Here is a 12,678-nt window from a genome sequence, read left to right as displayed (position 1 = left end):
CCCTCTTTCCCTCTGATGAGCAGTTGTTGATATTACCGGATGTGGTGATAAAGGTAACGTACCACCCGTGTTAGCATGTTGTTGTTGTTATTGTAACAAATTCTGCACCCTCGCATTGATGAGTAACTCCAGATCTTCCTGTGTCAGAGTAACGGTATTGGTTTTCCAGCTTCTTCCATCTCGTAGCTTTAGATTCAGGTGAAGATTCCCACAGACGGCACCAGATTTGATCATGTCTGAAATATGTGAGGTGGTGTGCTGGCTCCAGTGAACGGTGGTTTCCGATAAAGATGGACTCCTAAAGATCCGGAAGAGTTCCTCAATGATCGTACGCACAGTGAGACTAGCCAACAAAGCGTTAGTGACATAGGATCGGGCTGGGAATCCCTGGCTAGGCCCTCTGACACTCAAGTCAGTTTCTCTTTCAAAGGTGGAAGAAGAAGCAGAAGTAGAAGAAGTACAATAACTAAATAGTACTTAGAAACAAAGCTTTGGATGTCAGAACTTGCTTACCTTGTCAACGGAGAGGACCCCTTTTTTTATACTATATCATATAACTTCTGTAGTGAGGAGGTGATCCCCAGTTTGTTAGAAGATGAAGTCATACTTTAGGCTTCATGCAATAATCCTTTAAGGAATCTTTTTTTACCAATATGTACCTCTTTATCGTTTATGATTCATATTTCTGATGAAGTATGCATAGAAACACGTCACTATAACTGAAGAAGTTTCTAGATAATAATTCTCACCAAATTTACCAAGTTATCATACTTATGTGTCATCTTCTGTTAAACATGTTTCCGTCGGTCGTTCAAGTCGGTCGTGTGTATATATATATATATATATATATATATATATATATATATATGTTAAACATGTTTCCATCGGTCGTTCAAGTCGGTCGTGTGTGTGTGTGTGTATATATATATATATATATATATATATATATATATATATATATATATATATATATATATATATATTGAGAATACCTTATGTTAAGCATGTCTCGATCGGTCATTCAAGGCAGTCGCATATATACTGAGAATATCTTCTGTTAAGCATGTCTTGGCCGATCATTCAAGCCGGTCGCATATATACTGAGAATACCTTTTGTTAAGCATGTCTCGGTCGATCATTCAAGTCGGTCGCATGTATACTGAGAATACCTTCTGTTAAGCATGTTTCGGCTGGTCATTCAAGTCGGTCGCATATATACTAAGAATACCTTCTGTTAAGCATGTCTCAGTCGGTCATTCAAGTCAGTCGTATATATACTAAGAATACCTTCTGTTAAGTATGTCTTGGCCGATCATTCAAGTTGGTAGCATATATACTAAGAATACCTTTTGTTAAGTATGTCTCGACCGATCATTTAAGTCGGTCACATATATATTGAGAATATCTTCTGTTAAGCATGTTTCAGCTGAGAATGTACTATAAGCTTTATAAGGCTAAGCACCTTTACTCTCGGGCGAGCTTCGTCTGACCGAGCGCATATAAGCACATTGGTGCTCGCTCGACCTCCACTCGACTGATAATGTACTAAAAGCTGTATAATACTAAGTACCTTTACGGTCAGTCAAGCTTCATCCGGTTTAGCGTATATAAGCACATTGATGCTCACTCAACCTCCACTCGACCGGTAATATACTGAAGTTGTATAAGGCTAAGTACCTTATGCTCGGTCGGGCTTCGTCTGACCGAGCGCATATATAAGCACATTAGTGCTCGCTCAACCCTCACTTGACCGGTAATATACTAAAAGATGTATAAGACTAAGTACCTTTACGCTTGGTCGAGCTTCATCCGGCCGAGCGCATATAGGCACATTGTTGCTCGCTCAGCCTCCACTCGACCAGTAATATACTAAAAATTGTATAAGCATAAGTACATTTATGCTTGGTCAGGTTTTGTCTGAACGAGCACTTGCAGAAAGCCTTTTATTTGGTCGCTCCTTATCCTATTAATCATTCATTCACCAGATATAGACCTCTCCTCTTTTTCTCAACCATGACTTCTACTTCATTCGACAGGCCGACCTATTATAACCCATATCAGCTGACTTCATTATCGAGGTACAAAGCCCTGATCTTGAAAGAGACCTAGAAAATATATGTAGATGGTTCATCCACTAGACAGAGCAGTGGAATAGACATTCTTATGATATCACCCAGGGAAGACTGGATGCAATTGTCCGTCCATCAGAATTATTGGGTTACCAACAATGAGGCAGAGTATGAAGCATTAATAGCTGGATTGTAGGCTGCTCGACATGTTGGAGTTGCTCGAGTCTTAATTTATTCAGATTTTCAGTTGGCTGCCCAGCAGCTGTCTAGCACTTTCGTGATCAATAATGAACGTCTTAGATTATATGCAAAGGCATTTTATAAGTTAAAGACTAAATTCTAGGAGGTCGCTATACATAAAATTCCCCGAGTATAAAATCATATGGCTGATGACATAGCCAAACTAGCTTCTGCTTTAGGTCCATGGAATTTGGACTAGCTCGTCAAGCGGATACTTGACAGGTTGATCGAACAGACACTCTTGGTTGCTCACATTGAAAGACAGGCCGAAGTAGAACTACAGACTGACTACAGGATATCGTTGATTTCATTCCTTCAGCAGGGCATTCTACCGGATGATCAGGAACAAGCGTTCATGATCAAAAAGAGAGTCGGGTGGTTCACTATGATTGAGGATCACCTTTATAAACGAGCTTTCTCATAACCTTTTCTCAAGTGTGTTGGTCCTGAAGACATACAGTACATTTTACAAAGATGTACACCAAGGATCGTGTGGAAGTCACCTAGGCGGGCGATCGCTCGTCCGGAAGATATTACTAGTCGGGTATTTTTGACCCACCTTACAGGCTGATACTACTCGATTGGTATCCACTTGTTTATCCTACCAAAAATATTAGAATATCTTGTTAGTACCCTGCGGTAGTTTTTGATGTGATCAACCAAGTCAAGTTAGGTCAAGTTGTGGTTTAATCTCAATGTCTAAGTGTGTAGGAACTTAGAAGCGCATGAAGTTGAGTGAAAGACGTAGAGAGTGAGAAGGACAGCATGAAAGAGAGTCAACGGGATCGGTGTGTTCGAGGAACAAGGCGCTGCGGAAGAGTACGCTGGCAGACGAGAAGGGAGCGCGCGGCGTTTCCGAAGGACGAGAAACTAAAGCGGAAGGTTACTCGAGATGGCCGAAAAATGGGTTCGAGTGAGCCCTATTTCGGATGGCCAAAATCACCCAAGCGAGCAGAACTGGAGCGGAAGACCCAAATAGAAAGTCAACTAAGAATTGACTGGAGTGTTGGTTGCTACTCGGAAAACCTATAGGTTCCACTGTACAAAATTTTTGTACAAAGGTTTGAACCTTTTCCTAGCTACCATGTGTTCTTTTAAATTAAATTTTGGATCGCCTGCGGAACTTAACACGTTTGATCCAAAACTTAATCTATTTGTTCTTTTAGGTTTAGACTTGGATCTCCTGCGGAACTTAACACGTTTGATCCAAATCACCTAAGTTATTAATTCCATTAAATATTAATTTCCATAATTGGTTCCCAGTACTGACGTGGCGAGACACATGACCTTCTTGGATATGGGAACAACCACCACCGACTAGACAAAACCTTTTATGGAAAGCTAATATTTAATTTCCTAAAATAACTTTAGGTCAACCAAAAAGAACAATCAAATCACAAGGAAAAGAAAAACAAAAGAACACTATATCGAAAACAAATTCGAAACACTAGAATCGTATGCCTCTTGTATTTAGTATTATTTCCAAAAATAACTAGTATGATGCGGAAAGGAAAAATTACTAGTTATACCTTTTAGAAAAAACCTCTTGATCTTCTACCGTATTCCTCTTCTAACCTCGGATGTTGTGCGGGCAACGATCTTCCGAGATGAGAACCACCAAGCACCTTCTTCTTCCTGGCAAGTTTCGGCCATCAAAACTTCTTCTAGGATGAAGAAGTTCGGCCACCACCACCATGCTCCAAGGGATACTAGAAACGAGGCTTGCTTTCTCTCCTTCTTCTCCTTCCTTGATCCGGCCACAAACAAAAGCTCCACCAAGAGATAAGTTTCGGCCAACAAGAGGAGAGGAGAGTAATAGGGCCGGCCACCAAAACCAAAGAGGAGAGGAAAGAAAAGAATAGAGATCATCCATCATGAAGCCTTCTCTACCCCCTCTTTTATAATCCTTGGTCTTGGCAAATAAGGAAAATTTAATAAAAATTTCCTTAATTTTTTTTCCATTGAAAAGGAAAAATTATTTAATTAAAAATAATTTTCTTTTTCAAATACAATGGCCGGCCACCTCAAGCCCCAAATCAAGGAAAGTTTTAATTAAAACTTCCTAATTTGTTTCCGGAAATTTATAAAATTTCACCAATAATTTAATCCCTTCATGATTGGTTTATAAAAAGGAAATTTAATAAATTAAAATCTTTCTTTTAAACATGTGGATAAAAAGAAAGTTATCTCTAAAAATTAAAATCTCTTTTAATCTACAAATAAGGAAAGATCTCAAATCTTTTCTTAATCTCTTGTAGAAACTTATAAAAGAGAATATTTAATTTTTAAACTTTCTTTTAAATCATGAACATGGTTAAAAAGGAAAGTTTTTCTTAAAATTTAAAATCCTCCTTTAATCAACAAATAAGGAAAGATTTCAAATTTTAAACTTTCTTTTAAACATGTAGATGATTTACAAATAAGGAAAGTTTTTACCAAAAATTAAAACCATCCTTTTAAACTACAAATAAGGAAAGAGATTAATCTCTTCTCTTAATCTTTTGTAGAAAGCTATAAAAGGAAATTTTTAATTTTTAAACTCTCTTTTAAAATCATGATATCCACATAAGAAATAATTTTAATAAAAATCCTTTTAAATATTCTAGTGGCCGGCCACCTAAGCTTGGAACCCATGCTTTGGCCGACCACCTACATGACTCATCCAATTGGTCTTGGCCGGCCCTAGCTTGGGTTCCAAGCTAGCTTGGTCGGCCCCATTGGATGGGTAAGAAGGTGGGTATGTGGTGGGTATAAATCTCTATATACAAGAGGCTACGATAGGGACCGAGAGGAGGAATTGGTTTTGGTCTCCCAATAAAATTAAGCATCCCGTGTTCGCCCCAAACACACAACTTAATTTTATCAATAATAATTCATTCCACTAGAGAACTATTATTGAACTACCGCACCAATCCCAAATTACATTTTTGGGCTCCTTCTTATTATGAGTGTGTTAGTCTCCCTGTGTTTAAGATGTCGAATGTCCACTAATTAAGTGAGTTACTGACAACTCATTTAATTAATATCTTAGTCCAAGAGTAGTACCACTCAACCTTATCGTCATGTCGGACTAAGTCCACCTGCAGGGTTTAACATGACAATCCTTATGAGCTCATCTTGGGGACATTCTCAACCTAAATTAGTAGGACACAGTTTCCTTCTATAATCAACAACACACACTATAAGTGATATCATTTCCCAACTTATCGGGCTTATTGATTTATCGAACTAAATGTCACCCATTGATAAATTAAAGAAATAAATATCAAATATATGTGCTTGTTATTATATTAGGATTAAGAGCACACACTTCCATAATAACTGAGGTCTTTGTTCCTTTATAAAGTCAGTATAAAAGAAACGACCTCTAATGGTCCTACTCAATACACTCTAAGTGTACTAGTGTAATTATATAGTTAAGATAAACTAATACCTAATTACACTACGACCTTCCAATGGTTTGTTCCTTTCCATCTTGGTCGTGAGCTACTGTTTATAATTTATAAGGTACTGTTAACATGATCTTCTGTGTGTGACACCACACACCATGTTATCTATAATATAAATTAATTGAACAACTACATTTATCATAAATGTAGACATTTGACCAATGTGATTCTTATTTCTAGATAAATGTTTATACCAAAAGCTAGGCTTTTAGTATACACTCTAACATGGAGTTCGGGCACCCGAACAGTCCAGGCGCCCGGATCCCCTGGGCGCCCCAGGAGCGCCTCGGCTACGCGTAGTTGTGGATCAGGTTCACAAGGATCCAGGCACTCGGACTTGGTTCAAGCGACCAGACCAAAAAGTTATCGCCAAGCCGAGCTGTCGCGAATTGGTGCGAAGCGGATAAAGTTTTATTCGTGTTCAGACGTCGGATCATCGCTATAAATATAGCCCTGATTTCAGTAATTCAGAACAACGCAAGAAAATGATTCTCTTTCTATTCTACTTTCTGAGTTAGTACTTTAACTGCTGTAAGAGGATTCTCCGCCCAAAGGAGATTTGATAGTGGGCTTTCAACGCCTTGAAGTAGCAATCCTCTTATTGCCAACTAAGTAAAAAGGATCTTGCCTCTTGTTTCTTTTTAGTTAATTTTCTTCTTTTTTCTTTTTGTACAAGTGTTTTTAATTTAGTTTGAAAAGTCGAGAAAAGTGTTTATTTTTATATTGTGTAGGCAATGTATCCCCCTCTTGCCTGCCTCTAAGGGATCAACAATTAGTATCAGAGTCTAACAGCTTCAGAAGGACTAACCGCCGACCAAAGCACAAGAGATGGCCGGACCAAACATCTATCGACCAAAGTTTGAGGGGGAATTCATGATTTGGAAAAGAAAGATGGAGGTATTTTTCAATACGGATTTTGATTTATTATTAATATTAAAGTATGATTTTGTAGCATCGAAGGACAAAGAAGAATATCAATGGACCAAAAATGAGCAAGTAGATTTAGTAGCTAATGGACGAGCCGAATTCCATCTACTGAGCATGCTACCTCCGTAAGAAGTCAACAAAATCAGCACCTACGAATCAACAAAGGAACTTGGGGAGAAGTTCCTGGAGCTACATGAAGGTACGCCCGAAGCCAAACTCGCGAAATGGGATCTGCTTTAGATCTGCAACCTCCGATTGGAAGAAGGTGAAACTGTCGCACACCTCCACTTAAGGATCAAGGAACTCATCATCGAACTCACGAATCTTGGAGAAAAGGTAGCCAACCGAGATTCGCTAAGGTACACGCTTAACGCATTTCCTAGGACTCCCGAATGGTTGAGCCTAGTAGATACATATTTCATCTCTAGGGGCTTAGAGGTAAGTGATTAGAGGAGTTATTTTTGACATTTCAAATTCACGAATCTAGAAATGCAGATCTAAAAATGAAGACGAAGCAGAACATTGCCCTAAAGGTAAAAATGGATGAACTAGAATACGAAACCTCTCTCGATGACGATGAAACGACATTCATGGTAAGGAAGTTTAAAAGTTTTTTTAAAACTAATCAGTTTAATTAAGTACAGGGTAAAAGAAGGAAAAGAAAGGTAAGATGCTACCACTGCAATGAAGAATGACACGTTAAAGACAACTGTCCAAAATTGAAGAGCAAGGACAAAAGACCAACCCAGAAAAGGCACAAGAACTTAAAGGCGACATGAGACGAAACTTCATCAGAATCAGAAATCGAAGCCTACACCGGACTTACGCTAATGGCAAGTCATTAAAAAGGTGATGAAGCAAGCTAATCCTCAATAAGCATCGAGAGCATTGATGAAGGGGGGAACAATATCAGAAGGAAGCAGCATGACAGGGGGAGCTTCTGAGAAAGGAATCGACAAGGTAAGTCAGGTATGGTTTCTGCCTTCTGACAAGTTGTACAAATTTATAAAAATGCTGTCCAAAAATGCTTGTAAATTAAAAATAGAAAATGAAAAATTAATAAAAGAAAATAATGAATTAAAAGGAAACTTAGCTACATCTTGTCGATTAGAAGATTTCGACAAACTAAAGATTGAAAATGAAAATTTAAAAGTAGATGTCCCTAAGAAATTTTTTATTAACCCAGTTGAAAGAAACCTATATTGAGTTTTAAAATTATACTGAAATTTAATCTTTAAGCATATCATACTTTTAAATGATTTAATTTTTGTTGTTTACTTAGAATTATCTAAATAAATTGTTTTGTTGAAAATTAATTTTCCTTTTTTCCGAGAAAGATGATTTGATCACTTATCTGTAGAAAAAATTTTAAATTTTTCTGACAGTTAAACTTTTTTTATTATTTTTTTTTAAAAAAAATATTTTTTATTTCAAAATATCTCGTAATGCTATTTTTTGTAAAATTTATTTTTCTGTAAAACTTTATCATTCTCTTTATCTAAGAAGATTTTTCTTAAATTTTGTAACCATTGGTGAATTTTCTATAAATTATTTATTCAAATATAATTTTTTAATATTAAAAATTATCAAAAAAAATATTTTTTAAAAATTTATTTTTTTTCCTACAAAACTACTTGATATAATACATACTCAGAAAATCTTTCAAGATTTTTTCAAGCTTAAAAACTATTTTTAAGTATTTTTTTTTTCAAAAATACATCTTGTTGTTGAAAATAATTTATTACTACTTAAATTAATTTCAAATTTCCATGAAAATGTTATCGCTGCTTTAGATATGTTTGTTTAACATTTACAAAAAATTTTAGAATTTTTTCACGATTAATTTTTTTTTCATATTATTTATTCCTAAAATGGTATAACAGTTGTAAGAAAATTCCAAAATTTTAAAATTTAAACTTAATATTTTTTGGATAATGGTCATTGTATTTTTATCCTTTATACTCTGTTTTAAATTTATTTCAAGTTATTTTCATGGCATACCCCCATTTTTAATGTGATCAAAATGGGAGAATTAGAGATTAAGTCTAGAGAAGGGTACATTTTAATTTTTGCACATTTTTTAACTACAAAATATGTTGCCTTACTGTTAATTATTTTTAGTCTTACCCTAACTTAACTAGGGTTACTCACATCAAAAAGGAAGAGATTGTTAGTACCCCGTGGTAATTTTTGATGTGATCAACCAAGTCAAGTTAGATCCTGTTGTGGTTTGATCCCTGTGTCTAAGTGTGCAGGAACTTAAGAGCGCTGGAAGTCGAGTGAAAGACGCAGCTAGCGAGAAGGACGGCATGGGAGAGAGTCGATGGACTCAGTGTGTCCTAGGAATGAGGCGCTGTGGAAGAGCACGCTGACGGACGAGAAGGGAACGTGCGACGTTTTCGAGGGACGAGAAACCATAGAGGAAGGTTGCTCAAGAAGACCGGAAAATAGGTTTGGGTGAGCCCTATTCCGGATGGCCAAAATCACCCAAGTGAGCTGAGCCAGAGCGAAAGACCCAAACAGAAAGTCAACTCAGAGTTGACTGGAGTCCCGGCGCCCGGACTTGGTCTAGGTGCTCGGATCCCTTGGGCGCCCCTAGGAGTGCCTCGGCTGCGCGCAGTTGTGGTTCAGGTTCACAAGGATTCGGGCACCGGGACCTGGTTTAGGCGCTCGGACTAGAAAGTTATCGCCAAGCTGAGTTGTCACGATCTGGTGCGACGTGGATAAAGTTGTATCCACGCTCAAGTGCCTAGAACCCTTCCAGACACCCGGATCAGCGCTATAAATACTGATTTTAGTAGTTCAAAACAACACAATAAAATGATTCTCTTTCTGTTCTATTTTGTGAGTTAGTGTTTTAATTGTTGTAAGAGGTTTTTCCGTCCAAAGGAGATTTGATAGTGAGCTTTCAATGTCTTGGAGTAGCAATCCTCTGATTGCCAACTAAGTAAAAAGGTTCTTGCCTCTTATTTCTTTTTAGTTAATTTGCTTATTATTTATTTTTGTACCAGTGTTTTTAATTTAGTTTGAAAAGTCGAGAATGGTGTTTATTTATATATTGTGCAGGCAATTCACCCCCCTCTTGCTGGCCTCCAAGAGACCAACATATCCCACATCACCCGATCGAGTTATTAAATACTTCCATTGTGGCATGCACTTTTGATCAATGGAGCATAGATATCATGAGACAGTTCCCGATAGCACTTGCTCAAAGAAGATTTCTTTTGGTGGCTGTGATTATTTCTCTAAGTGGGTGGAAGCTGAGTCACTTTCAAGGATAACTGAGCAAAAGTTTATTCAGTTCTTATGGCAGAACATTTTATGACGTTTCGAAATTCTGCATAAGATAGTTTCAGACAATGGGAAGCAATTTCAAGATCGAATGCTCCGAGAATGGTGTGTAGGTTATGGTATCACCCAAGCCTTCACATCTATAGTATATCCCCAAAGCAAGGCTAGGCAGAAGTTACCAATAGAGAGATTATCAGAGGACTTCGCACGTTCTTATTTTAGTATGCTACCAATATCAGAGGACCCTCTCCCTAGTCTTTGGTCACTAACGTTCTGTTGACTCGTCAGAGTGTGCGCAGGAACAAGGAGGAGAGCGTCACAGAGGGGGCTCACCCGAACCCAACTTCCGGCATTCTACTCGAGTAAGCTTCCGCTCCGGCTTCTCGTACCTCAGAATTGTAGCATGCTTCCTTCTCGTCCGCCAGCGCACTCTTCCACAGCTTCGCCCCTCGGACGCACTGAGCGCATCGCCCATCGGCTCTCTCCCCTGCCGACCTTCTCACTAGCTGCGTCTTTTGCTCCCCGAGCAATCTTCCGTTGCAGCTTCTCGTCCCTCAGAAACATCACACGCCTCCTTCTCGTCTGCCGGTGTACTCTTCCGTAACACTGCGTCTTTTGTTCGACTTCCTGTGTTCCTAAGTTCCTGCACACTTAGACGTAGGGTTAAAACACAACAGGAACTAACCAACTTGGTTGATCACATCAAAACAATCTTGGGGTTCTAACAATCTCCCCCATTTTGATGTGAGCAACCCAAGTTAAGCTAGGGTAAACCGATATGAAGTTAAAACAATAAATTTTGTAATAAAGTGTAAAAATGCAAAAAGTAATAAATTTTAATTCCTACCTCCCCTAGACTTAATTCTCTCTTCTCCCCCTTTGCTCACATAAAAAATGGGATTCCAAAAAAATCTAAGGGTAAAAAAAACTTTGATTTTATCAAGTTAAAATGACTTGAAAATTTTTTGAAAATAATTTTGATATCACTTATAAAGATTTACAACAATTTTATAAACTTTAAGTTTCTTTTTTTAAAAAAAAAATCTAATTAAAAATTTTCTAAAAGAAAGAAAAAAAATTTAAGTTAAAGATACTACAAAAAGTTGTATTAACTCTTAAAGCATTATTTACAATTAAATGCTTTATCAGTTAGTTAATTAAATATTTTATTTCTATACTTGGCTTCTAGGCTATAACGAGACACTAGGTCTTCTTGGTTATTGGAGCAACAACCACTTTCTAGACAAAGTCTCATAAAGAAATTAAACGTTTAATGTACTCTCTGAAAGTCCTAAGTCTAATTGAAGTTCAAGTTAGACACGACTTTGGAACCCAATATAGGTTCCATCTAATTGGATTAACTAAGAATTTTTTAGGGAAATATTTCTTTGAATTTTTTCTAATTTGTCCCTTATGAAATCTAAGATGTCAGCTTAGTCTATTATAATTTTGGGTTCTACATACAAACATGCATGATTTTTCAAGTTCTTTATCTCATTTTGTAAATTGTCATTTTCTAGCTTTAATTTATCAAAATCATCTAATGGACATGATTTTGCTAGAATTAATTTTAATTATCTAATTTCTTTTTCAAGTTTGCAACAATCTTTGGTTAATAATTTCACCGGGAGGTAGAGATCGTACCTGACTTACCTTGTCGATCTCATTATCCGTGGCTCCCCCTGAACTACTGCTTTCTTCTGATATAGCTCCCCCTTTATCGATGCTCTCGATGCTCATTTCGGACGAGCTTACTTTGTGTTGATCTTCTTGATCACTAGCCATTAATGCAAGTCCGGAGAAAGCCTCAACTTTCGATTCGGGCAACGTTTCATCCCACGTTGCTTTTAAAGTCTTGTACTTGTTTGTTTGGACGGGTTTCTTTCCTTTGTCCTTATCTTTGTTTCTTAACTTAGGGTAGTTATCCTTAACGTGCCCTTTTCGTTGCAGTGGTAGCATCTGATTGTCCTTTTCTTTCTACCCTGCGGATGGTTAGTTTTTCTTAATTTAAATAATTTTTTTAAACGTCTTACCATCATTACCATTTCATTATCGTCGAGAGAGGATTCTGACTCATGTTCATCTCTTGTTGCCTTGAAGGCGATGTTGTGCTTTGGCTCCTTCGTACCTGCACATCTCGATTCATGCACTTCAAAAGTTGAAAATAATTCTTATAAGGTAATAGACTCTAAGTCATTAGAGATATAGAAGGCATTAACTAATGATGTTCATTTAGTATTTCTAGGGAATGAATTGAGAGTGTACCTTAGCGAATACCGGTTACTTGTCTTTTCTTCGAGATTTGAAAGTCTGGTGATGAGCTCCTTAATCCTTGAGTGAAGGTGTGTGATGGTTTCGTCTTCTTCAAATCAAAGGTTGGTGAGCTGATGCGAAGTAGGTCTCGTCTTGCCAGTTTTACCTCCGAGGTTCCTTCGTAAAGTTCCAGGAATTTCTCTCAGAGTTCCTTTGCGGACTCGTAAGCTCCGATCCGGTTGGCTTCTTGCGACGGTAGAACACTTAGCAGATGAAACTCTGCTTTGCCGTTTGCCACGAAGTCGGCTTGTTCCTTCTTCGTCCATTGATACTTCTCTTTGCCCTCGGGTGCTTGAAAACCAAATTCCATTATTAATAATAAATCAAAATTGATTTTGAAAAATACCTCCATTCTCTTTTTCCAACTTGCGAACTCCCCCTCGAACTTT

Source organism: Zingiber officinale, chromosome 3B (assembly GCF_018446385.1).
Source record: "Zingiber officinale cultivar Zhangliang chromosome 3B, Zo_v1.1, whole genome shotgun sequence".
In the NCBI taxonomy this organism is placed as follows: Eukaryota; Viridiplantae; Streptophyta; class Magnoliopsida; order Zingiberales; family Zingiberaceae; genus Zingiber; species Zingiber officinale.
This window is presented reverse-complemented; position numbering follows the sequence as displayed.